We start from the raw sequence: 27,299 nt of genomic DNA on the forward strand, positions 1-27,299 counted from the left end.
GAGATTCTAGTCTTACTATACTTCACAAGATTGTTTAGAAATTACATTTTACATGGCTTGCCTCGTCGTATTTTACGTAACTGCGAATATTTTTGATGTTTTTGTTTAGTTGGTTTTACTTAATGTGCTTCGTTATAGCATCATTCCCATTGTTTTTGGTCGTAATTATCCGCCTCTTTTTCCACGCTTTGACGACATGCAATCTGTTTATTGACCTCTCGTTCATTTTACAACACATCCGCTTTGGTCAATACACTGTTGAAAGTTGGAACATGGCTGTGTAGAAAAATTTTGCGAAGTATTATACAAGTAAATTGGACATCGTGCGTTTTCCGCTAGTTTTGTCTGCTCTGTCGGTCTGTTGGTCTGTCTGTCTGTCGGGTCTGTCCAGAAACCTACAGGGTAGGAAGGTGGATTCTTATAGCCTGACTGAATTCGGGGAAAAACTCTGGAAAACCGCTAATTTGCTGAATTACATCACACAAAAAAATTAAATTGTGGTCATGAACTAATAATTAGTATTTGCCACTTTTCTACAGTTAGATAACTATATCAAGGAGCTATCATATGAAAGGTTTCACCTGTGCATTCTAAAACAGATTTCTATTAATTTTTATGTATCATAGTTTTTGGAATTATCCTGCAAAATGTCGAAAAAATACGCCCGTAGTACGGAACACTCATTGCGCGAGCCTGACTCGCACTTGGCCCGGTTTTTATAGAATTAGAGTACCTCATGAAACATATTTTTTCCTGTCTATCAATTTCTTAACCGTATAACTAGAAGGTTATCCAATAGGTTATCGCGAACACGCACTAGCACTAGAGTTTATTTTACTTTATGGAGTTCAGTTACCAATTATCCCATTTTCTTATTTTATTATTATAATATTTTAATTTATAAAATGGTTTCATTTTACTTTTATGGAGTTTAGTTTCCAATAATCTCATATCTTATTGATATAGTAATTTAAAGAAATAGAACACCTATTTTAAAAGTAGATTACATATACTCGTTTTTAGGGTTCCGTACCTCAAAAGGAAAAACGGAACCCTTATAGGAACACTTTGTTGGCTGTCGGTCTGTCAAGAAACATACAGGATATTTCCCGTTGACCTGGAATCATGAATTGGCAGGTATGGCATTAGGGGAAAAATCTGAAAACCGTGAATTTGTAGTTACATCACACAAAAAAATTAAATTGTTGTCATGAACTAATAATTAGTATTTCCAATTTTCGAAGTAAGATAACTCATCAAGTGGGGTATCCTATAAAAGGGCTTCACCTTTGCATTCTAAAACAGATTTTTAGTTATTTTTTATGCATCATAGTTTTTGAGTTATCGTGCAAAACGTCGAAAAAATACGACTGTGGTACGGAACCTCGTTGCCGCGAGCCTGACTAGCACTTGGCCGGTTTTTCGTAAAAAAAATAGGTTGGGTTGTTCCGTATTCATCCTATGACGTCTCATCCTATAGGTATAATGTTCCTTTACTCATCCCAAACTAATATTCCTATCTCTACCGATCAAAATAAATATTTTAGGTTTAGTACACTTTTAGCTTAATGTTAATATTCTCAAAGGTCTGTGAAGTCTGCCAATCCGCACTTAGTTAGCATGGTAGACTATGGCCAAAACCCTTCTCCTTCTGAGAGAATCCGTGCTCTGTAGTGAGCTGGCCATGGGTTGATCATTATGATGATGATGATGACTCAACCATTAAAGTCAGGTGGAAATTCAATTGATGATTGGGGCAATTGGGCATGATCGTTTAGTTTGAGGCAATCTTCCTGCAAAGTATATAATGTACATTTATTTAATGCTTCCGGTTGACTGTTCATGCCGCGACTTCGTCCGCGTGTACTACGCACATTACAAGCCGCTATTGTAGCCCCTTACGGCGGTTACGCACTCATCCGATCCGAGTCCGTGAAAATACGTTCCTTTTTGTTTCGGTATGGGAGCTTATGACATAATATGTCGTAGATAATCGCTGCTTCTCACGCGATGACGGATAATACTCGGATGACGGAAGTGCAGTGCGTAATCGCCATAAGAAAGGATTTGAAGCAGTCAGAAAAGCTGACTGACTGACTGATTTATCAACGCACGCTCAAACCACTCGATGGATTGCGCTGAAATTTGGCATGCAGATAGCTATTATGGCCTCCGCTAAGAAAGGATTTTTGAAAATTCAACGCCTAAGGGGATAAAATAGGGGTTTGAAATTAGTGCAGTCCACGCGGACGAAAGTCGCGAGCATAAGCTAGTTTTCATCATAATTCTCACGTTGGATTCAGGAGCTTGACTATTTAAATATAATTTGCTAACTTGTAGCATTGCAATAGGTGTTGGAGTGCGAAACTTGTTTTACCAAGTTTACGACACACGTCTTCATATACTATAATATTATGTAATTAAAAGTTAATCTGTCGGTTTTGAAGTGTCTATAAAGAAGTTTTGTAGTTAATATTTTTGCAATAGCAGTATGACATATTTTATTAAGTTCATATGTTTAAAACCAACTCTAGGGTGTAAAATAGGGCTTTAAAATTTGTGTAGTCTACGCGGACGAAGCCGCGGACATAAGCTAGTCTACAATATATAAAAGGAAAAGGTAACTGACTGACTGACTGACTGATCTATCAACGCACACCTGAAACTACTGGACGGATTGCGGTGAATTTGGCATGCAGATAGCTATTATGACGTAGGCATCCGGTAAGAAGAGATTTTTGAAAATTCAACCCTAAGAGCAATTACTCACTGCACTTCCGTCATCCGAGTCTAGTAAAAGTAAATCTAAACGCAAGTCCGACTCGCTCTTGACCGATTCTTGCTATAATGGTGACTAGCTGATGCCCGCGACTTCGTCCGCGTGGATTACGTTTTTCAAAATCCCGCAGGAAACTCTTTGATTTTCCGGGATAAAAAGTAGCCTATGTGTTAATCCAGGGTATAATCTATCTCCATTCCAAATTTCAGCCAAATCCGTCCAGTAGTTTTTGCGTGATTGAGTAACAAACATCCAAAATCCACACTTTCAACATTTATATAAAACTGACTAGAAATAGGACAAGGAAAACATGTTTTGGCCTCAAGACTTCTAAATACAGAATAGTAAAACATAAACCGGCATCCGAGTTCTAGTAAAAGTAAATCTAAACGCAAGTCCGACTCGCTCTGACCGATTCTTGCTATAATGGTGACTAGCTGATGCCCCGCGACTTCGTTCCGCGTGGATTTACGTTTTTTCAAAATCCCGCAGGAACTCTTTGATTTTCCGGGATAAAAAGTAGCCTATGTGTTAATCCAGGGTATAATCTATCTCCATTCCAAATTTCAGCCAAATCCGTCCAGTAGTTTTTGCGTGATTGAGTAACAAACATCCAAACATCCACACTTTCACATTATTATAAACTGACTAGAAATAGGACAAGAAACATGTTTTTGGCCTCAAGACTTCTAATTAACAGAATAGTAAAACATAAACCGGCATTTATAATTATCTCTTGTATAAAGTTTACTGAACTGAATCAGATAAATTAAAGTCTGGCTGTAGTCTGGGTCTTATATGTGTAATATGTAGGACATTATATTCTTGTAATGGGCAATAAAAAAAGCCAACTATAGTTGGACTCGCACACATAGGGTTCCGTATCCTCGTACAATATTAGGTACCTACTTACTTTTTAATTTTTTTAATTTACCTACTTAAATGGCGGCCATTTTTTTTTAAATAGATTATAGCGAGCAAAACGAGCAGGCGGGTCACCTGATTTTAAGTGCCCCATGAACATTTGAACTGAGGAACCGCCGATTGCGTTGCCGGCCTTTTAGGATTTTGATATTTTTATTATTTGTTGCTATAGTGGCAATAGAAAATATACAAACTCTTTTTTGACTCTCACTATTATGTATCATGAGATATAGCTCCATGACAGACCGACAGACAGACAGACGGACGGATGGACAGACAGCGGAGACAGTTAATAGGGCCCCTGCGGGTACGGTACCCTATAAAAGCCTCAGCAGTATAACTATAGGTCCGCGACAGGTCGAGATGACAGTCGGGATATAAGGCGGGGGGACGTCCCGCACGTCACCAGCGCCCGCACCGGGTTAGCGCGGAGGCTGTGCGGGTGTGCGGGGCGTTCCTTCCCCGATTGCCATTTCGAGCTGTCGCGCACCTATATATCGCTCTATCTACGAGTATAATGGCAACATCATTACAACTGTGAAATGTGAAAGCCTAGTGAAGCTGTAATAGCCTAGTGGTAAGGATGTCCGCCTTTTTATCCGAGGTCGGGGGTTCGATCTCGTGCACGCACCTCTAACTTTTCGGAGTTTTTTTTTTTTTTTTTTTAATAAAAACATTAGCAATGTAAAATGACTAATATTCTCCATTACTCTCCAACTAAGCGTCAAGCTTGTGCTAGGAGTAGGTACGACAATAGTGCAACGGGCAGGGTTTGAACCGTCGACCTTTCGGTTTTCAGTCCACTCCTTTACCGGTTGAGCTATTGAGGCTCTGAAGTTGTGTGAGTTATATGCGTTTTGTGTGAAACCTGCATGCCTGAGAGTTCTCTATAATGTTCTCAAAGGTGTGGGAAGTCTGCCAATCCGCATATGGCCAGCGTGGTAGACTATGACCAAAGCCATTCTCACTTTGAGAGGAGATCCGTGCTCTGTAGTGAGCCGGCGATGGGTTGATCATGATGACGATGATAAGTTGTGAACATAACAGGTTAACAAAATTATGCTAAATTGTAATGGGCGATGACTCACGTAAAGTCATTTCAGGCAATCTAATTGTGTCATCCCTCATCATACGGTTATCAACAAACGCGTATGCAAATGGACTACGAATTAGCATTGAAAACGACTTTATCCGTATGTACTTCCATACTAATACTAACAACTTATAAATGCGAAAGTGTGTCTGTCTGTCTGCTAGCTTTTCAGGGGCCAACCATTTTACCGATTTTGAGGATATTCGCTGCAGATTGCATCCCGAGGGAAGGACATAGGCTACTTTTTATCCGGTAAAATCAAAGAGATCCCACGGGATTAAAAAAAAATTAAATACACGTAGACGAAGTCGCGGGCATCACCTATTAAACTTATATGAACTAGCTCGTCCCACGTCTGGACAAACGCCTCTCTTCCATTTCTAAGCGACTACTTATTTCGTGCTTTTTCTGGCCATCCTAGCTAAGAATGTATCTAATCCAACGCCGCCTTTTCCACGCTGTTGGCTTTGTTGATTTTGGGGAACCAGACAAATCATTTTATTTTCCAGATTATGCCCACACGTCATCTGGCATAAAACTGTAGGGCGATTTCGTAAAACCTGCATCAATCATTATTACAATCTTTTGTGATACAATTGTTGTGATTGGCTGAATTTGTGCGATTCTTGTTGCAACAATGCATTGTAGCCAATAGTGAGCGAGCGTCAACCAATCAGAGGTGATTGCAATCGTGACATCATAGCTGTCATTCTACGGCAATGGCGCAGCTGGCATTGTGTCCGTTCGTAGATATAATGTCGTTACATAGAAACAACCTTGAAACATTTCGACTCGATAAACTTGAAGAAAAAACTGATAAATAATTTATTTCCTGTTGTAAAAAACTGGCTTACATTTAATAAAAAATACAGTTCGACCACTTTCAAGCATATTTCAAACATAAAAAATATATTTAAGTAAGTATAGCTATCGGTGTTTTGGCTTTTTACATATCTCACACCCGGCTTTACTCACGTGTTTAGTCGACGTTAGCCCGACTAGTTTCGAACCCATCTGGGATCCTTTTTCAAAGGGAGTAAGTTCGCGCACGCGTCGCGGTTGAGACTCCCTTTGAAAAACCGGCCAAGTGCGAGTCAGGCTCGCACACTGAGGGTTCCGTACTACAGTCGTATTTTTTCGACATTTTGCACGATAATTCAAAAACTATAAGGCATAAAAATAAATAAAAATCTGTTTTAGAATGCACAAGTAAAGCCCTTTCATATGATACCCCACTTGGCATAGTTATCTTACTTCGAATATTGAAAATACTAATTATTAGTTCATGACCACAATTTAATTTTTTTTGTGTGATCTAACCCTACACGGTTTTCAGATTTTCCCACTAAAGCCAGCTATAAGACCCACCTACCTGCCAAATTTCATGATTCTAGGTCAACGGGAAGTACCTACCCTGTAGGTTTCTTGACAGACAGACAACAAAGTGATCCTATAAGGGTTCCGTTTTTCCTTTTGAGGTACGGAACCCTAAAAAGGACCCCGGATGGGTTCCAAACTAGTCGGGCCAACGTCGACTAAACACGTGAGTACAGCCGGGTGTGAGATATGTATAATGGAAATCACTCTCGATAGTTTAAAAGTTTCAGCTTTTGACTATAAATAAGAATAAGTATTATGATAACACATACATCGAGGCATTTTCGATTAGGTACTCTATATTAGGTAGGTAGCTAGGTACCTACTGCGGGCCATGGTATTACAAATTAGTAAATTGGACACCCACGCGCAATCAAATCACGTATTTACGTCGAATCGTACAGGATAGGACGGTGGGTGGTACTGTTATATTATTGATATTGAAGTTTGAGCAAAAATAGATAGAAACATAGATAGATAGATAGATAGAAATACTTTATTGCACACAAAAAATATTACATAACATGACAAAGAAACTTTAAAAAAAAATTGTATTCAAAGGCGGCCTTATTGCTCACAACAATCTCTACCAGGCAACCTTTGGTGAAAGGAGAAACTAGGTGTGTTGGATAGTACTTACACGCAATACAGATAAAATTAAGTAGTATAATATTATATAATATAATTAATTAATAAGTACCTAACTATTTCAGCAATACATACATAACTATTATAAATATCAATATATATACAATCCATAATAGTAATATATATATATATATATATACCTACATACCTACATATATTATAATAGACATACTAAATACTATCTGTCCCGGCTTTACTCACGTGTGTAGTCGCGTCGCGTGCGCGAACGGACTCCCTTGAAAAAGGACCCCGTATGGGTTCAAAACTAGTCGGGCTAACGTCGACTACACACGTGAGTAAGCCGGGACAGATAGTATTTAGAATGGAAATCACTCACGGTAGTTTAAACGCTATAATAGACATACATATTATACCTTTGATAAAAACGAATAAATTAACTAATATAGATTCATCATCAACCAATAGACGTCCACTGCTGGACATAGGTCTTGTAGGGACTTTCACACGCCACGGTCTTGCGCCGCGCTGGATCCAGCTGCCCCCTGCGACTCGTCTGATGTCGAAAAATAGATTAGGTACAGGACTGGAATCGTCGTCTATAGACTACTCTGTAGTTCCATCTGTACACATAAAAGAGCAATTTTTAGGGTTCCGTACCTCAAAAGGAAAAAAGGACCCCTTATAGAATCACTTCATTGTCTGTTTGTCAGTCTGTCGGTCTGTCGCGTTTGTCGATTCGGGTGTACCGTTGCACTTGGTTCACTGGACTGAAGCCTTGACTAAGTTTCATTCGAAAAGTTAGCAACAAAAGAAATACTTAGCTGGAAATAGGATAGCTGCAAATCGCCTAGGCTTCGGGCAGCCGTCTGAAGCCCTACAAGGCGACAGCCGATCAGCCCCGCACGCATATCGAACTAATAGGGCTTACTGGTGACGCAAATTGTGGAGTTTCTTTAAATTTTTCCACACAATAAAAAAGTTGATGTGTATAGTGTGCGCGAAACAAGTAGTCCAATCTGAAGTTGATGTGTATAGTGTGCGCGAAACAAGTAGTCCAATCTGAAGTTGCAACATGTCATTTTGCGCTAGTTTTATTTTTTTTATTCTCAAAAAGAATATTAGACATCTGGGTATAAAGATGCCCAGCGCCACACCCGGGTAAGGAGGCCAAACCTCGAGGCCCGTACCCCCGTCTGGCCGTCTCGGCCAAACGGAGAAGACCCACTCCAAATATATCGTAGGAATCTGTGTAAGAATAACCATTTCATGGCTATCGCAATCGTCAAGAAATTCTGCCCTTTGATTGGCTGTGAAAAAATGTAATCAGCGAATCAACCAATCAAAGGGCAGAATTTCTTGACGATTGCGATAGCGATGAAATGGTTATTCTTACACAATCGGCGGGCTGCTTTGAATCAGTCAAGTCGTTCGGGGTTCAGATCGCACAGATATTTATAAAGATGTACATAATACTTATGTATCTTTAAAAAGGTAGGAAACGACTTCATGACTATTACGTAAATGCGCCTAAGCCTTAACAATAGTAAACGTAAATGTCAATAAAATCGATATCTGTAGTAAGAAGTACACTGAAACCTTGAAAAGGATTAGGCATTAGCATTGAAATACTAAAGACTAGGTAACTATAAATAATTAAAAAAAAAAAAGAAGCCTTTTATTATATACTATAAGCCAATAGTTTAAATTATCTATGTTTTGTTAGTTGGTTAGTTGAACTTATAATTTAGTTGTGAGTATTGTTAGGACTATTATTATTATGCATGTAAGGACCCCAGGTTGGGTAAAGGCCTCCTCCAAAGATGTCCGTTTATCTCGGTCCTGCGCTATACAATCCCATTTCGGGCCAGCTGTTCTTAAGATCTCATCTTCCCATTTTGTCAGTGGTCTCCCCCTGCTCCTTTTGCCACGAGGGCATCTCCACAGAGTTACCTTTGTTGTCCACCTCTGGTCTTTTACTATACTAACTTTAACTATAACTATAGTGTTATTATTACTTACTTGTATTACTGGAATAAATTACACCATCACGACAATCGACGTCAAATGCTCTGTAGGGCGATTGTCTAAAACCTGCATCAATCATTATTACAATCTCAATTGTTCTGATTGGCTGAATTTGTGCCACTGTACTGTGGCCCTACCGCGGTTGTTTGACAGCTACAATATCACGATCGCAATCATCTCTGATTGGTTAATGCTCGCTCACTATTGGCCACAATGCATTGTTGCAACAAGAATCGCACAAATTCAGCCAATCAGAACAATTGAGATTGTAATAATGATTGATGCAGGTTTTAGACAATCGCCCTGCTGGTATAGTAAATATGGCACATCGAACTTAAAGAGATTTCGTAGAGCGTCTTTGTCACTCATACATGTTACGTCTCGTCTTCCTCAACGACAGAGACAACGCTCTACGAAACCGTCATCTCTTTCTAAAGTTCGATGTGCAATATTTCCTGCCGCGTACTGTATCATCAGTACCCTTATTATAAATGCGAAAGTGTGTTGGTTTGTCATTCAATCACGTCGCAACGGAGCAACCGAATGACGTGATTTTTTGCATGGGTATAGTTAAAGACCTGGAGAGTGACATAGGCTACTATTTATCCCGGAAAATCTAAGGGTTCCCTCGGGGTTTTTAGAAACCAAAATCCACGAAGTCGCGGGCATCTGCTAGTGGTATTATAATGCCGACGTTTTCTTTGGATAATAATGCACAGATTCTTCGGCAATACACGTGTATGAAATGAACTATGATGTAACTTGTAACTAGAAGATAAAAATGCTAAAAGGAAAAGTTTTGCCGCTGAACAAGAGTTGAGCAGTTCAGAATTTAATTCGTTCAGAATCCCCTCGAGTGCCGTATTGAAAAGTAATTGCGTTTCACGTTTGCCGTTCGACGTACACGATAGTTGGTCACGTGCTCCTAGAGACCTTAATAGAATATTGATCTCATTCGCGTAAGAACCGGTCAAGTGCGAGTCGGACTCGCGCACCAAGGGTTCCCTTACCATCGTACAAGAAATATCACGTTTTTTGTGATGTAACTACAAATTCACAGTTTTCGGATTTTTCCCTTTACTAGTGCTATAAGATCTTCATCATCAACCCATCACCGGCTCACTACTGAACACGGGTCTCCTCTCGGAATGAGAAGGGTTTGGCCATAGTCCATCACAATTGGCAAGTGCGGATTGGCAGACTTCACACATCTTTGAACTCTGAGGCATACAGGTTTCTTCACGATGTTTTCCTTCACCGTTAAAACAAGTGATATTTAAAATAATATGTATGCTTAATCGCACTTACGAGGTAATTCCAAAAAGTTAAAGGTGCGTGCCCGGGATCGAACCCTCGACCTCCCAACCACTAAGATAGTCACAGCTATATTATAATTGCTACCGGCCTTCCCTGATTCTAGGTCAACGGGAATGGGTCCCTTGAGGGATCTGTCGTGTCGACAGACAGACAGAAAGACACCGAAGTGATCCTATTTTTCCTTTGAGGTACGGAACCCTAATAATAATAATTTTCTAACCGCTCTCTTACCCAATTGTTCTTGAATACATCATTTATGGTAAGCATCCTTGACATAAAGGAGTGTATAATTTATAAATCATAAAATCTACATCATGAGAGAAAAGGCGCTTGAAGGTGCATCTCATCGTATTGGGTAGATATTTGTGATGTGGTCAGAGAAAATACTACGAAGATTTGGATCCACACGGGTAGTTTATCGGGTCAGTTTAGAATTGGATAAACACGAGCGCAATTTTGTCAGGTCACAGTTTAGATTTGGATCTAGACGAGTTGGATTTTGTCGGGTTACAGTTTAAATTTGGATGCTCACAATTCACAAGTACGATTTTATCTGGTTACAGTTTAGATTTGGATCCAAACGGGTTAATCGGGTCAGTTTAGAATTGGATAAACACGAGCACAATTTTACCTGGTCACAGTTTAGATTTGGATCCACACGAATAGGATTTTATCGGGTCACAGTTTAGATTTGGATTCGCACAAGTAGGATTTTATCGGGTCACAGTTTAGATTTGAATCCGCAAGAATACGCTTTTATCGGGTCACAGTTTAGATTTGAATCCGCAGGAATACGATTTTGTCGGGTCACAGTTTAGATTTGGATTCACACAAGTAGGATTTTATTGGGTAACAGTTTAAATTTGGATACGGGTAGGGTTTTATCAGGTCACTTTCAAAAGCATGTTCACAACTTTACGACCGTATTAAACATTTACCCTCTAACAAATAAACCTGGAATAGTTATACCCTGTTTTGTCTTTTGCCTTCAAATGTCAAATTACTGATGACAGAGAAAGACAAAACAGAGTATAACTATTCCACCGCTATTCCAGGTTTATTTGTTAGAGGGCTAGTTCTTTTACTGCATTGCCAGATTACGTGCTTGAGAATGATGTAGGTAACTATAATCGATAATAATATTTCGTAGTCAAGCTAAATGACAGTTTGTATGGACCCGATGCTGTGAGCAACATTAGGTTTGCATAAGATTACAATAACGAGGCAAAACAGGTAAAACAAGATCAAGCTATGTTTGTATTGCACGATGTAGTTTTTAAGACCGGTGATGCAAGTACTAGGATATCTTTGAAGCTTAACACGGAATTAGTTTTTGCAGACTTTATTTAAAGACAAGTGCACGCTTTGTTGGAAAATCCACACTAATAATAATTTAGATGATGCCCGTTAATAGGTCCGCATGGAGTTAGTTTTTTAGAAATCCCTTGGAAAGTCGTTGATTTTCCGGGATAAATAGAAGCCTATGTCCTTCACTGGGATGCAAGCTAACTTTGTAACAAATTTCATCAAAATCGGTTAAACTGTTGGGCCGTGAAAAGCTAGCAGACAAACACACTTTCGCATTTTTAATATTAGTATTAGGTGTTAGTAGATATAGATAACTAGGGCTCAAATAAATATATATTAAAAAATACAAAAAATGTACATATAATATGGACCAAAAAATGTAAAATATGAAAAAATATATATAAGATAACACATAAAATAAGTCACCTTGTATCTAAAAAAACAGACAAAACATAGTTTCAATATTCAAAGTGACACGATCTGGTCATTTTTAGGGTTCTGTACCTGAAAAGGAAAAACGGAACCCTTATAGGATTACTTTGTTGTCTGTCTGTCTGTCTGTCGGTCTGTGAAGAAACCTACAGGGTACTTCCCGTTGACCTAGAATTATGAAATTTGGCAGGTAGGTAGGTCTTGTAGCAGACATTCGGGGAAAAATCTGAAAAACGTGAATTTGTGGATACATCACACAAAAAAAATTTAATTGTGGTCATGAACTAATAATTAGTATTTTCAATTTTCGAAGTAAGATAACTATATCAAGTGGGGTATCATATGAAAGGTCTTCACCTGTGCATTCTAAAACTGATTTTTATTTATTTTTATGCATCATAGTTTTTGATTCATCGTGTAAAATGTCGAAAAAATACGACAGTACTACGGAACCATCAGAACCCTCGGTGCGCGAGCCTAACTCGCACTTAGCCGGTTTTATTTAAACTTGTTATTCGTATTTTGAATCCGCTTCGAAATGCATTTTTAATGCAAAAATCTTGTTTGTAAATTTTAGGTGTAAGCTTAATGTATATTATTTTTCTTCATTGAATTTAAAATTTAAATAAGTAGTTGGCTTACAGGGTTCCGTAGCTCGAAAGGAAAAAAGGAACCCTTATAGAATCACTACCCAGTTGTTGATTTGTTGGTTTATTGGTTTGTCCTGCAATCATGTTGCATCGGAGCAACGGATTTACGTGATATTTTGCATGGGTATAGTTAAAGACCTGGAGAGTGACATAGGCTACTTTTTACCCCGGAAAATTTAAGAGTTCCCACGGGATTTTCATAACAAATCCACGCGGATGAAGTCGCGGGTATCAGCTAGTTATATAAAAGGAAAAGGTGGCTACTGAAAAGGTACATACTTTTGAGCTTTTTATCCAAAACCGTATGTAAATTCTGTTATTTAAATTTAGTTTCAACTTGTAGATAAGGTGAGATGACATCACGATTACTAAATCCAAGGTTGTCTAACTATATTTGCCAAGTATCTATTGTAACAGCTAAGCCACCTTCTCAACATGTTTATTTGTCCTTAGTATGTTTATTAAGTAACTAGCTTATGCTCGCGACTTCGTCCGCGTGGACTACACAAAATTCAAACCCCTTTTTCACCCCCTTAGGGGTTAAATTTTAAGAAATCCTTTCTTAGCAGATGCCTACGTCATAATAGCTATCTGCATGCCAAATTTCAGCCCGATCCATCCAGTAGTTTGAGCTGTGCGTTGATATAGCAGTCAGTTTCTTTTCCTTTTATATATTTAGATTATAGTGGTGGGTTTTCTTCTTTGATATTGGGTTATTTTTAGGGTTCCGTACCTCAAAAGGAAAAACGGAACCCTTATAGGATCACTTTGTTGTCTGTTTGTCAAGAAACCTACAGGGTACTTCCCGTAGACCTAGAATCATGAAATTTGGAAGGTAGGTAGATCTTATAGCTGACATTTGGGGAAAAATCTGAAAACCGTGAATTTAGGGTTAGATCACACAAAAAAAATTAAATTGTGGTCATGAACTAATAATTAGTATTTTCAACTTTCGAAGTGAGATAACTTAGATATCAAGTGGGGTATCATATGAAAGGTCTTCACCTGTACATTCTTAAACAGATTTTTGTTTATTTTTATGCATCATAGTTTTGGAATTATCGAGCCAAATGACGAAAAAATACGACTGTAGTACGAAACCCTCATTGCGCGAGCCTGACTCGCACTTGGCCGGTTTTTTTTATAGTGCTGAATAGGCACTTTTATCACAACAATGCTATTGTCGCGTCGGATTGAAGAGACACAAAGGAGATTATTTAAAGATGCCACTTTATCTTGGTATCACAATAGAAGGATTATTTCACTTTATTTATTTATCACTAGCTGATGCCCGCGACTTCGTCCGCATGGAATTAGGTTTTTTAAAAATCCCGTGGGAATTCTTTGATTTTCCGGAATAAAAAGTAGCCTTTGTCACTCTCCAGGTCTTTATCTATACCTATGCAAAAAATCACGTCAATCCGTTCCACTATTCTGACGTGATTGAAGGACAAACCAACATACAAACACACTTTCGAATTTAGAATAAGGGTACTGATTAGCCGATGCCCGCAACATCGTGCGCGTGGAATTAGGTTTTTAAAAGTCCTATGGGAACTCATTTCATTTTCCGGGCAGTCGGGGTATGAGGCGGGGGAACGCTCCGCACACCCGCATGTCACCCACGCTCGCCCGCACCGGGCTAGCAAGAGGGCGTTGCGGGTGTTCCCTCCCCGATAGCCGACTTGACCAGTCGCGTAGTATATATTATACTAGCTAATGCCCACTACTTCGTCCGCGTGGATTTAGGTTTTTAGAAATCCCGTGGGAACTCTTTGATTTTCCGGGTAGCCTATGTCACTCTTCAGGTCTTAAACTATAACCATGAAATCCGTTGCTCCGTTGCGACGTGATTGAAGGACAAACCAACAAACAAACATACTTTCGCATTTTTAATATGGGTAATGATAACGGCTTAACTCACGTTTTCAGAGTATATCCGACTAGTTTGACATCCAGGAGTTTAAACGCTAAAATTGTAAGTATATACGACCTTTTGGAATGATCCAATACTGATAAGGGAGGTAGGTACTTAGGGTGAGGCCCCATTAGTGCGTTGCGTCGCGTCGTCGTAACGGAACAGCGCATTGTATGCCACAGCTGCGTTGCGACGACGCACGATGTCGCAGCGCAAGAGCGTCGCAGCAACACTGTCTGCGTCTCATATAATGGGTCTTTCTTGAACCAAAGATATGAGAAAATCAATATCAATCTCCTGTTCACTCATGATGTTAAAAAATGTCGCTACGCTCGTCTAGCTTCCTCCTCTGGTCATCACTGTCACTGTCCGTCGTCGCAGCGGCGCTTCGACAACGCAGCGCATCACCCTCCCTCCCGCTTCGTCTCTTGTCCGTCGATCCGTTGAAACATCGCGCGCGACCGACGCAACGGTCTAGTGGGGCATGTTATAAAAAATATATGAAAAATGACGCAGCGACGACGCTGCGACGACGCAACGCAGCGCAACGTACTAATGGGGCTTTAGCCTTACGCAGAGGCAGGCCACGGCAGGCTACATCAGAGAGCGTTCAACTTCGACCTTTGAATCTAATGCATTTGTGAATAGAAAGCAATCCTATGTAGTTAGTATACTGGCTCTACGTGAAAATGGGTCACCGCCACCGGTTTAGGGGAGAGAATTGGTCATAAATAAAACCGGACAAGTGCGAGTTGGATTCGCATACGAAGGGTTCCGTACCATCTTACAAGATAAACCGAACATATTTTAACGGGTACATACCTCGATTAATTTGGCGTATTTATTTGTCGATATTTCAACCCAATTGCACGGGCCGTGGTCACGACGGGACTGCGGTGCTGCGAGAGATGAAGTTCGAGCTGTCAAGGACAATAGCGAACTACCCTCTATCTATACCTAACTGACTTTGCATGGTAACTGAATTTGCATGGTGGCCATTTTGAAATTCGCCATCTTGGTTGATTATTATTTGTTGTTATAAGCCCCCGCACTCGCCCGCACCGGCTTAGCGGGAGACGTGCGTGTACGGGGCGTCCTCCCGCCTCATACCCCGATTGCCATCTCGTGAAAATGACAACTATTATAAGATACAACTCACTGACAGAGACAGACAGATAGTAATAGGGTCCCATTTAGCAATTTAAAAACGTCCTAGCGGATGGCAAGCAATGGTGAGCTATCATTATGGTCGTTATCTTGAGAATCAGCCCCCCAATTGTGTAAGAATAACCATTTCATGGCTATCGCAATCGTCAAGAATTCTGCCCTTCGATTGGCTGTGAAAAAATGTAAACAGCGAATCAACCAATCAAATGGCAGAATTTCTTGACGATTGCGATAGCCATGAAATGGTTATTCTTACACAATTGGGGGGCTGGTGCAAGAGAAGCACAAAGCCGCTCTCGTGTGAATAGGCGAGCACTTGGAGTTTTAAAACGAGCTCTTTTACACAAGCGCTCTCAAGTCTTAACCTATTTCGTAAAAAGGCATTGTCTCTTCTAAAACGCCGCTTTGTGTAGTTTATAGTGGAACCGTCCTTTGATTAATGCTGCCCTAAATATATTCGCTTTTGTAATCAAATCTTACACAAACAACATCAACAACATGATCAACCCATCCTTTATTCTTACAATATTACATTTGTTAACCCTACCCGTTGCACTATCGTCGTACCTACTCCTAGTACAAGCTTACGTGTAGTTGGAGGGGAAAGGGGAATATCAGTCACCATAATAAACTTGGTTATCCATCTATTAGGATTAGACCAACGAGACCAGTAGAAAGATCATATTATTAGGTACTAGCGAATACTCAGCGTATGGTATGTACTACGCTAAATAAAACCATTAAATACTTATTAAAACCATCTTCGCGTTATTGCCTTTCTAATAAAACTGGTTTGGGGTTTATCGGTTGGATGGTTTCAAAGTCTATAACGGACAAAGGTATAAACATTTTTGTGTTTAAGATATCTAGCCTATAACACGAAGAATGCTATTTGCTGATCTGATCTTTCAATATTATGTACCTATGACTTGAATTTTCCTGGACCAAAAGCTGCTTATTAAAATTCAACTCCTCATTCGTCAGGCTACTTAATATCCACTTTGCCACGCGTATAGACGATGTGAATGAACCCATGGGCCATGTTTAGATTTAACCGTCTAGGTTGTGCCAAGTGGAACGATCATAACCTCGCTCACGAGAAATTAATGGATTGGCTTTACCATAAACATTTAGCATCGCGTGATTGCCTTCTATTTGGGGTGACATGTCTCCCGCTTACTTCGGAGATGGGTAATGCGATTCCTATCGATTCGTTCCAGTCTCTTTAATACTTTTGACTTGATTATCAAGTTCAATATCATAACCATTTTTTTAACCTGAGCCCTTGCCTCTTACAAAGTATTCACTCTACGGAGGGAATTTTTATGTAAGAGATCTATTTTGCATTATTGCACGTAGGTATACTTGTCGAGCAAGCTACGTAAGTTCATACAAAGAACAATATTCACTTTGCCATGTATATCGGTAGACGATGTGAATGAACCCATGGGCCATGTTTAGATTTAACCGTCTTGGTAACAGGTTTAACCTGGCCAAGTAGAACGATCAAAACCTCGCTCACGAGAAATTAATGGATTAGCTTTACCATAAACATTTAGCATCGCGTGATTGCCTTCTATTTGGGGTGACATGTCTCCCGCTTACTTCGGAGATGCGTAATGCGATTCCTATCGATTCGTTCCAATCTCTTTAATACTTTTGACTTTATTATTATCAAGTTCAATATCATAACCAATTTTTTTTACCTGAACCCTTGCCTTGAGTGATTTTTAGGGTTCCCTACCTCAAAAGGAAAAACGGAACCCTTATAGGATCACTTTGTTGTCTGTCTGTCGGTCTGTCAAGAAACCTATAGGGTACTTCCCGTTGACCTAGAATGATGAAATTTGGCAGGTAGGTTGGCAGGAGTTGACGTGCCGCCCGTTTCCAGGTGCCGCTGCCGAAGGCCCATGAGTCCAGCAGGTGCCAGCAGTTTGCGGGAAGTGGCTGGATGAGAAAGGCTTAAAATCTTATGTGGTGGTGCTTCGAAAAGGCTACAATTCAATGTTTTACTCCTTTCTCTCTAAAATGTATGGCATCAGTATACGAGCCTACTGTGTAACAGTTCGTGAAAAATCTAAATATACTTATGCTAAGTAAGTATATCATCATCATCATCATCATCATCATCATCATCAACCGATAGACGATAGACGTCCACTGTAGGACATAGGTCTCTTGTAGGGACTTCCACACGCCACGGTCTTGCGCCGCCTGAATCCAGCGGCTCCCTGCGACACGTCTGATGTCGTTCGTCCAGCTAGTGGGGGGTCTTCCAACACTGCGTCTTCCGGTGCGAGGTTGTCCCCAACGTCCCAAGTAAGTATATAGGAAACCCTATAAAAGTCGCGTGACTTTTTTACATTAGGGTGACATGTCTACCGGTTCCTGAGAAGATGTTTAATGCATTTTATTGACTTGTACGGAGGTTGTACAGTTTCTATTCGACTTAATGACAATGTTGTTCAATACGGATACCTACCGTTAGCAAAGTACTATTTAGGCCAGGGACAAAACTAGTCCTCGCAGCTCACGGCAATGTAACATACCCGTATTGGATTAAAAGTGAAACGATATAATGGTACTGATAATGATATGATACACAACTAAATTTTAGAGCATTCGCATCCTCTTCTTACTAATATAATATGAAAAGGACAGACACAGTTTGACAGTTTTAAGTTTAATTTAGAGCCGTCAAACCTCGTGACTTAAGCTGCCAATCGCGAGCGTATCGTTTAAATTTGTAGCGTGCACTAAAGTTTAGAGTCTTTAAATGTAAAATTCATATTCCGTCCTTTTATAGCCACATTAAAAAGAAGAAGATGCAGATACTCTTTTATGCGAAAAAATGCCAAGAATTTTGTCATAATTAAAATGACAAATAATCCAGTGTGAAAACCTGGTGAAAACACTGGGTTATTTTAGGAAATCCTCTTTTCTAATTTGGACTACGAAACGTGTTAAAATTGACGTCACCCTCGACATTTAGCAATTTGTTTGGTACATATTGTTTGTATGATCCCCCACCAGTATAACAATTTTAAATTAAATTTTTTATTTTTAATCTAATGTGGAAACAATTTCAAAGTATGTGATGTTGTGTAATAAAAGGTTATGTCACGAATTTAATAAAATCTGTTGAAACTTGGCATGCGAGCTTTTTAACCACAAGGCCGCATCTAATATTATAAAGGCGAAAGTTTGTATGTGTGTGTGTGTGTATGTTTGTTACTCCTTCACGCAAAAACTACTAGACGGATTTGGCTGAAATTTGGAATGAAGATAGATTATACCCTGGATTAACACATAGGCTACTTTTTATCCCGGAAAATCAAAGAGTTCCCGCGGGATTTGAAAAACGTAAATCCACGCGGATGAAGTCGCAGGCATAAGCTAGTCGAGATATATATTTCGAGTATGAAGCAACTGACTGAACGAATATCATCGTACATTATGGGGCCGAAAGTAATGCTCGAGACGAAGTCGCGAGGCATACCCATGGCTTTTCCAGACGTTTATCGCGGGTTTGAATCTCTACTTTCGTGAACCCTTACAATTTTTAGGGTTCCGTACCTCAAAAGGAAAAACGGAACCCTTATAGGATCACTTTGTTGTCTGTCTGTCTGTCTGTCTGTCTGTCTGTCTGTCTGTCTGTCCGTCTGTCTGTCAAGAAACCTACAGGGTACTTCCCGTTGACCTAGAATTTATTTTATTTTTATTTTTCATGTACCAAAATTGTAGAATCATGAAATTTGGCAGGTAGGTAGATCTTCTAGCTGACATTTGGGGAAAAATCTGAAAAATCTAAAAAAAAAATTAAATTGTGGTCATGAACTAATAATTAGTATTTTTAACTTTCGAAGTGAGTGACTATATCAAGTGGGGTATCATATGAAAGGTCTTCACTTGTACATTCTAAAACAGATTTTTATTTATTTTTATGCATCATAGTTTTTGAATTATCGTGCAAAATGTCGAAAAAATACGGCTGTAGTACGGAACCCTCTTTGCGCGAGCCTAACTCGCACTTGGCCGGTTTTTTTTTTCAACTTGTAAAACAATCGAAAAGCTTATTCGTCAAAACGTGTTCTTTAGAAGTTACAAAGTCCGACAAAGCTGGTTAAGTACGCAGAAGTGGCACTGGGCAGGTGAGGTCGTTGGCCTCGCGATGAGTGTTCAGTCAGGCCGGGCCTTTGTTGCAAAGTTCCGTTTTGTTTTACATTTCTTCAAGGCGAGCACTTTATTTATCTTTTTTACGAGTATGTTTACATTTTTACCTAGATAACATTATTTTGCACACGCCAAAATAAATTACAATGAACGCAAAACAAAGAGTTCTATATCTGAAGTACAGTAGGCGGCATAAAGTAATATATTACATCGACCTTCAGAAGGCTATATATCTATATCAAGTGGGGTATCATATGAAAGGTCTTCACCTGTGCATTCTAAAACAGATTTTTATTTATTTTTATGCATAATAGTTTTTGATTTATCGTGCAAAATGTCGAAAAAATACGACTGTAGTACGGAGCCCTCGTTGCGCGAGCCTGACTCGCACTTGAAAGTCGATCGAAAGTCTCCTAATCCAGGGTTTTAGAAATAGATAGGTACTCTCAGTGCCGTGCACAGGGTTTGAAGCCAGGGTAGGCACTAGTTAAGTAGGAGCCTGTTTACTGGCAGGTCATTATGAAAAATATGCATTGAGCTATTCAACTGGGGTAAGCAGTGCATGTATGCCTCTATGACCTGCACGCCACTGGGTACTCTCCACCTGGACTAATCCATGGTACGTGTTGCATCGCAGTATGAACATAATCTATCTGTGTGTGTCTGTAGTTATCTGTAAACATGATTATGTTCCCATTGTGAAAGGAGATTATCCATTAAATCCCCCCATTGTCATAATGTTTACGACAATCGCTTTATTGTTCGCTCGTTGTTTGTATTGCGCCGGCGCATATCTACGGCGCGAATGAGGTCACGCTTATTGTGCTGAAGCGGAGGATTAAACTTATCTTTGACGCTTGCATAGTCTTCAATAGAAATTGATCGTATGAAACCACTAAAAACTGTACCCTATCTGCGGAAAGAAGTAAGTATTGACGCTTGCATAGACTTAACTAAAAATTGATCGTATGAAACCACTAAAAATTATACCCTATCCGCGGAAAGAAGAAAGTATAGCGCTCTCCCTGTTACTTAATCCCATACAAATTATTGAGGGAAAAATCTCAGTGGGCGTTAACCATTTTGAGGCACCAGCCAATCACAAACATGTTTTCAAAAAAACATTCGAAATTAAATTCGAAAATGTTTTCAAAAAAAAAAAAAACCGGCCAAGTGCGAGTCAGGCTCGAACAATGAGGGTTCTGTACTACATACGTATTTTTTCGACATTTTGCACGATAATTCAAAAACTGTGATGCATAAAAATAAATAAAAATCTGTTTTAGAATGTACAAGTGAAGACCTTTCATAATATGATACCCCACTTGATATAGTCACTCACTTCGAAAGTTGAAAATACTAATTATTAGTTCATGACCACAATTTAATTTTTTTTGTGTGATCTAACCCTAAATTCGCGGTTTTTAGATTTTTCCCCAAATGTCAGCTATAAGATATACCTACCTGCCAAATTTCATGATTCTAGGTCAACGGGAAGTACCCTGTAGGTTTCTTGACAGACAGACGGACAGACAGACAACAAAGTGATCCTATAAGGGTTCCGTTTTTCCTTTTGAGGTACGGAATCCTAAAAAGTGATATTTGAGTTTTTGGTTATAAAAGAAAAATACGTAGGCACCTATTTTAGGGTTTTTGAAAACTCTACCCCGCAAGCCGATTTTCTAAGTTCCACCCGAGCGAAGCCGGGACGGGTCTGCTAGTAATATATTACATTGACAACGAGTTACTACTCACAAGTGAATTCACAGGCCTTGAACACAACAGGCTAACCCGTCTAACAATAGTGTCTAAGTAATAAGGAAATTCACAGAAATCATTTTGGAAAAACTTGCTCAGTGCCAATGTTATTTTCGTATCACAGAATAACTTGGCCGTGGAAACTTCGACGGCACAGAGTCATTAAATCAGATTAACTTATTATTTGTAACTAGCTGATGCCCGCGACTTCAGACGCGTGGATTTAAGTTTTTTAAAATCCTGTGGGAACTCTTAAATTTTCCGGGATAAAAAGTAGCCTATGTCCTTCCCCGGGTTGCAAGCTATCTCTGTACCAAATTTCGTCAAAATCTGTTGAACGGTTGAGCCGTGAAGAGCTAGCAGACAGACAGACACTTTCGCATTTATAATATTAAGTATGGATTTGTCTGAATGGCAGGTGATAGGCTAGTAGGGCAGGCACCTATTATTTTCAGAGTTATGTGCGTTTTACTTAAACATCGTGAGAAGACCTGCATGCCTGAGAGTTCCCGCTAATATTCTCAAAAGTGTCTGAAGTCAGCCAATCCGCTTTGGTCTTGGCCAGCGCGGTGCACTATCGTAACCTTTCTTGGAGAGCCATAGGCTACCACACTGGCCAAGTGCAGATAGACAGACTTCATACACCTTTGAGAACATTATGAAGAACTCTCAGGCATGCAGGTTGCCTCACGATGTTTTCCTTCACCTTTAAAGCAAGTGATATTTAATTACTCAAAACGCACATAACTCCGAAATGTTTGAGGTGTCTTCCCGGTATCGAACCTCCGATTAGGAGGCGGACGTCCTAACTAGGATATCACAGCTTAGGCCAATGTACATACAAAAAAATCTCTTGAAGTTTATAGGAACTTCAAGAGATTTTTATACCTATCTAGTAGTTTCACAATGAAACAACGGAAGCTCTTCATTACGCTGCCCCGCGGATCGACCAGCGCGATCCCATGACCCACTTCCGGGGTTCAGCGACCGTGTGACGTCACGGCCTTCATCCCTCCCACCACCCCGAGTCACGTCAGCTGGGGCTGGGGGTGTGCCCCCCGTTCGAGGTCACATGTTTCTCGCCTACCGACCAGGGTGGACGTGTTTCGTTCATACGGAGCGTTGTAATTTGACAAAAGTTTGATTCAGTGCGAATTGTGTGCCCTTAGCTTTGTAATGACTGTTATAGGTATGATATATCATTAGTAAAATAATGTACCTAGATGTTTCAAATTCTTATATAAGTATGACCTATTACATAACGTCAAATCTATTACTGTTAACATACAAACTTTCTGTTACTACGTAATAAGAATTATAAGTTTCGAATAATAGTTGTTAAACACATTCAGTTAGAATTACCTACACAACTAAATTCATGAAAGAAAGGCCGTGAAAAGCTAGCATACGGACAGACACACTTTCGCATTTATAATATTAGTATGGATTTATTTTCAGGTATTCTACCTAGTCCAGCATCAAAAAAAATGTTTTGCTCTGTTTCATTACATCACAAAGAGAACATAATCACGATACTTACTTATTCTGAAATATTCTGGGCTTCTTCATTTACACAGGATTTGCTTACACATTCAGAAACATCAATTCTCATCAAATGTTACTTGCCAAAACTAAAAACCGGTTAAGTGCGAGTCGGACTTGCACATGAAGGGTTCCGTACAATTAACACTTAACACTATTTTTTTTTTGTGATGTAACCACAAATTCACGGGTGTCGGATTTTTCCCCTTACTTGTGCTATACCTAAGTCAACAGGTAGTACCTAACCTATAGGTTTTGATCCCCTTGACGGGTCTTGACAGACAGGAAGTATATATATACTTCCTGTCTGTCTGTGTATATATATACCTATAGTTCCTTTTTATCTCTGACTAGATGATGCCCGCGACGTCGTCCGCGTGGATTTAGGTTTTTAAAAATCTCGCGGGAGCTCTTTGATTTTCCGGTATAAAAAGCCTATGTCCTTCCCCGGGATGTAAGCTATCGCTGTACAAATTTCATCAAAATCAGTTGAACGGATGTGCCGTGAAAGGCGGACAGACAGACAGACAGACAAACAGACAGACACACTTCCGCATTTATAATATTAGTATGGATTCTACGGAACCCTAAAAATCTGCAGTATTTGCTAAATTGTTGTATAATATCCGATTTCCAATAATGCTTATCATTTCCATAGCATAATAAAATGGCAGGTAATATGCCGTACAAGGCATTTCTTGTTTCTCAACAACCTTCGAGTTATTTCAGTATCAGTTCAGTTTTGTTCGACGTGAAAGGAAATTGGCTGTCGTTTAATCTATAATTCTATACAATGAAGTTGTCTTTGACATACACCTACTAATTTATTTAATCCTATTATTTTAACGGCGAAACTTTTTACGGCCCATCCGCTTTTGAGGAAAGATACAGTGATAGACAAACACACTATCCTATTTATAATATTAGTATGGATTTAGATTTCAATAAAAAAACCCCGGCCAAGTGCGAGTCAGGCTCGGTTCCGTACTACAGTCGTATTTATTCGACATTTTGCACGCTAATTCAGACAGACAGACGGACAGACAAGAAAGTGATCCTATGAGGGTTCCTTTTTCCTTTTGAGGTGAGGTTCCACGCACATGCAAACTGTGGAACCAACTCCCATCGGCGGTGTTCCCACTAGATGACATGGTGTTATTCAAGGGGCGGACCAACAAATTCCTAAAAGGCCGGCAACGCATTGGCGGTTCCTCTAGTGCTGCAAATGTTCATGGGCGGCGGTAATCACTTAACATCAGGTGACCCGCCTGCTCGTTTGCTCGCTTTATCTATTAAAGAAAAAAAAAAAGGTACGGAACAATAAAAAACGTATAGTACGCGATAGGTCGACATGACAATCAGGGTGGGGATGCCCCGCACACCCGCGCAGCCCCTGCGGTAACCCAGTGCGGGATAGCGCGGGTGACGTGCGGGTGTGCGGGGCATCCCCCCGCCTCATACCCCGACCTGTCGCGTAATATAAAAGTAAATTAAGTTAAAGTAAAATATTCTACACCAAAACCAAAACAATAGGAATATAACAAAGATGTTTGCAAGTACAATAGGCGGCCTTATCGCTAAAATAGCGATCTCTTCCAGGCAACCTTAGGGTAGAGGATATTTATTTATTTATTTATTTATTTATTCAGATACAAGTTAGCCCTTGACTGCAATCTCACCTGGTGGTAAGTGATGATGCTGTCTAAGATGATAGCGGGCTAACCTGGAAGGGGTATGGCAGTTTTTTTTATTAAACCCATACCCCTTTGGTTTCTACACGGCCTCGTACCGGAACGCTAAATCGCTTGGCGGCACGGATTTGCCGGTAGGGTGGTAACTAGCCACGGCCGAAGCCTCCCACCAGACCAGACCAGAAATTTAGAAATTATAACATTCCAAACCCCTGCCAGGAATCGAACCCGGGACCTCCCACTATTAAGACCACAGCGCTCACCACTGTGCCAGGGAGGTCGTCGATATTATAAAAATTAAAGAAAGCGGAAGGGGTGTACTAATTAAAATTTATATAGGTAGATATCCTTAGTTTACAAATTACAACGAGCTTCCAATGCCTGCTAATTTCGTCTGAACTCTGTAAAATATGCAAATGAATCGAGCGGCGCGAAGCCTGAACTAAGTTACTATATAGCGGCTAACCTAAGTTTAATTTTCAAGTGCATACTCCTCAACAATGGTTTCCCCGTCCCTCTCGGACAGTACGAGAGTGCAAAGGAGGGAAATTGCACTGCTTACGTCACTGACCTAATGGCCTGATTGTATTCCTGACCCATTGTTATTGTTGGTTGCACTTCTTTATCATGAACTAGCTTATTCTTGCGACTTCGTCCGCGTGAACTACACAAATTTCAAGCCCCTATTTTACCCCCTTAGGGGTTGAATATTCAACAATCCTTTCTTAGCAGATTTCTATCTGCATTGCTAAATTTGAGCCCGATCCGTCCAGTAGTTTGAGCTATGCGTTAGTAGATCAGTCAGTCAGTCAGCTTTCTTTTGCTTTTATATTTATGCAATATTCGGCTGAAGGCCATTAGTTTACATATTATGTCTTTTGAAGTAATTATTTATGTTCAGCATTTCAGAAGTTATAAGGCTCTGACAGACGGACGGACAAGTGCAATTTCACTCAAGTAGACGCTCGCTTCGCTCGGTCAATGACAAAATGTCTGTTTGAATTGCGTAATTAGATATGATTTCATGATAAATAACTACACTGTTAGTACCTACTTAGTAATCCATATCCATACTAATATTATAAATGCGAAAATGTGTCTGTCTATCTGTCTGCTAGCCTTTCACGGCCCATCCGTTCAGCCGATTTCGAAGAAATTTGGTACAGCGATAGCTTGGAGCCCAGGAACGTAGCCTAGACTTCTTATGCCGGAAAATCAAAGAGTTCCCAAAGGATTTTTAATAAACCTTAATCCACGCGGACGAAGTCGCGGGCATCATCTAGTAATCTATATAAATATCTAAAAGGATTGACTGACTGACTGACTGACTGGTCTATCAACGCACAGCTCAAACTACTGGACGGATCGGGCTAAAATTCGGCATGCAGATAGCTATTATGACGTAGACATCCGCTAAGAAAGGATTTTTGAAAATTCAACTCCTAAGGGGGTAAAATAGGGGTTCGAAATTTGTGTAATCCACTCGGACGAAGTCGCGGGCATAAGCTAGTGATGTATATGTATGTAGTAATGATGGCATTATGTTTTTAATAATAACTAGCTCATGCTCGCGACTTCGTCCGCGTGGACTACACAAATTTCAAACCCCTATTTCACCCCCTTAGGGGTTGAATTTTCAAAATTCCTTTCTTAGCGGATGCCTACGTCATAATGCCTGCATGCCAAATTTCTGTCCGATCCGTCCAGTAGTTTGAGCTGTGCGTTGATAGATCAGTCAGTCAGTCAGTCAGTCACCTTTTCCTTTTATATGTTTAGATAATTGCTTTTATATGTAGCTAAGCTGACTCTGAACTTCGTGTTTGAAGTACATACGTTGCCTCATCTAGCATTCATTTGCATTTCTACATTTCCTTTAACCCATGGCGTGGTAATTAGAGCTTGCATAAATTATCTCAAATTACTTTACGGTCTATAGTTCTATACCAGTATTAGTGTTCTTAGGACTGTGAATTATATATGACTGCACCTTTCACGGAAATACATACTGTAACTTATATGTGTAAGTACTTATAGTACCTACTTATAGTAGGTTGAGAAAGCAATCAGGGAGGGAAAGCACCGCACACCCGCACAGCCCCCGCACTAACCCGTTGTGGGGGAGCGCGGCTTTGCGGGGCGTCCCCCCCACCTCATATCCCGATTGCGGTATAGAGCCATGATCGCAAACATCTCAAATTAAAAATGTAACAGCGAAATCACGTTAATTACGACAGTACCTTTTGGCCTTTTCTTCGTGAGGAATATCCATCATGGATACCACATGACGATCCCACCGCTGCCGATAGAGCATAAGGGTCCGGCAACTCCTCGTTACTTCAGCGGGTGTACGCTGAAGCTGACCCAACACTTAGGCACTACGTGCTCACAACACCGTTACCGGACCACAAGCACGCTAACCAACCCGAGGACCATACTCTGAGCGACGGACCGTCCCGTATCCATCATCCACAGGTCCTCTTGGAGGCCAGGGCGCGCGAGGAGGGCGATTCCCTCTCCATGTTCTCCATCATCAGTA

The 27,299-nt window shown here is 40.1% G+C and overlaps 1 protein-coding gene across 3 annotated transcripts in view; it reads left to right on the forward strand.

The window, feature by feature from the left end:
• Gdap2 (ganglioside induced differentiation associated protein 2) overlaps positions 1–27,299 on the forward strand; it is a 93,246-nt gene that overhangs the window by 17,388 nt on the left and 48,559 nt on the right. The gene's annotated exons all lie outside the window — the stretch shown is intronic.

The sequence above is a fragment of the Maniola hyperantus genome, chromosome 12 (genome assembly GCF_902806685.2).
Source record: "Maniola hyperantus chromosome 12, iAphHyp1.2, whole genome shotgun sequence".
Classification (NCBI taxonomy): Eukaryota; Metazoa; Arthropoda; class Insecta; order Lepidoptera; family Nymphalidae; genus Maniola; species Maniola hyperantus.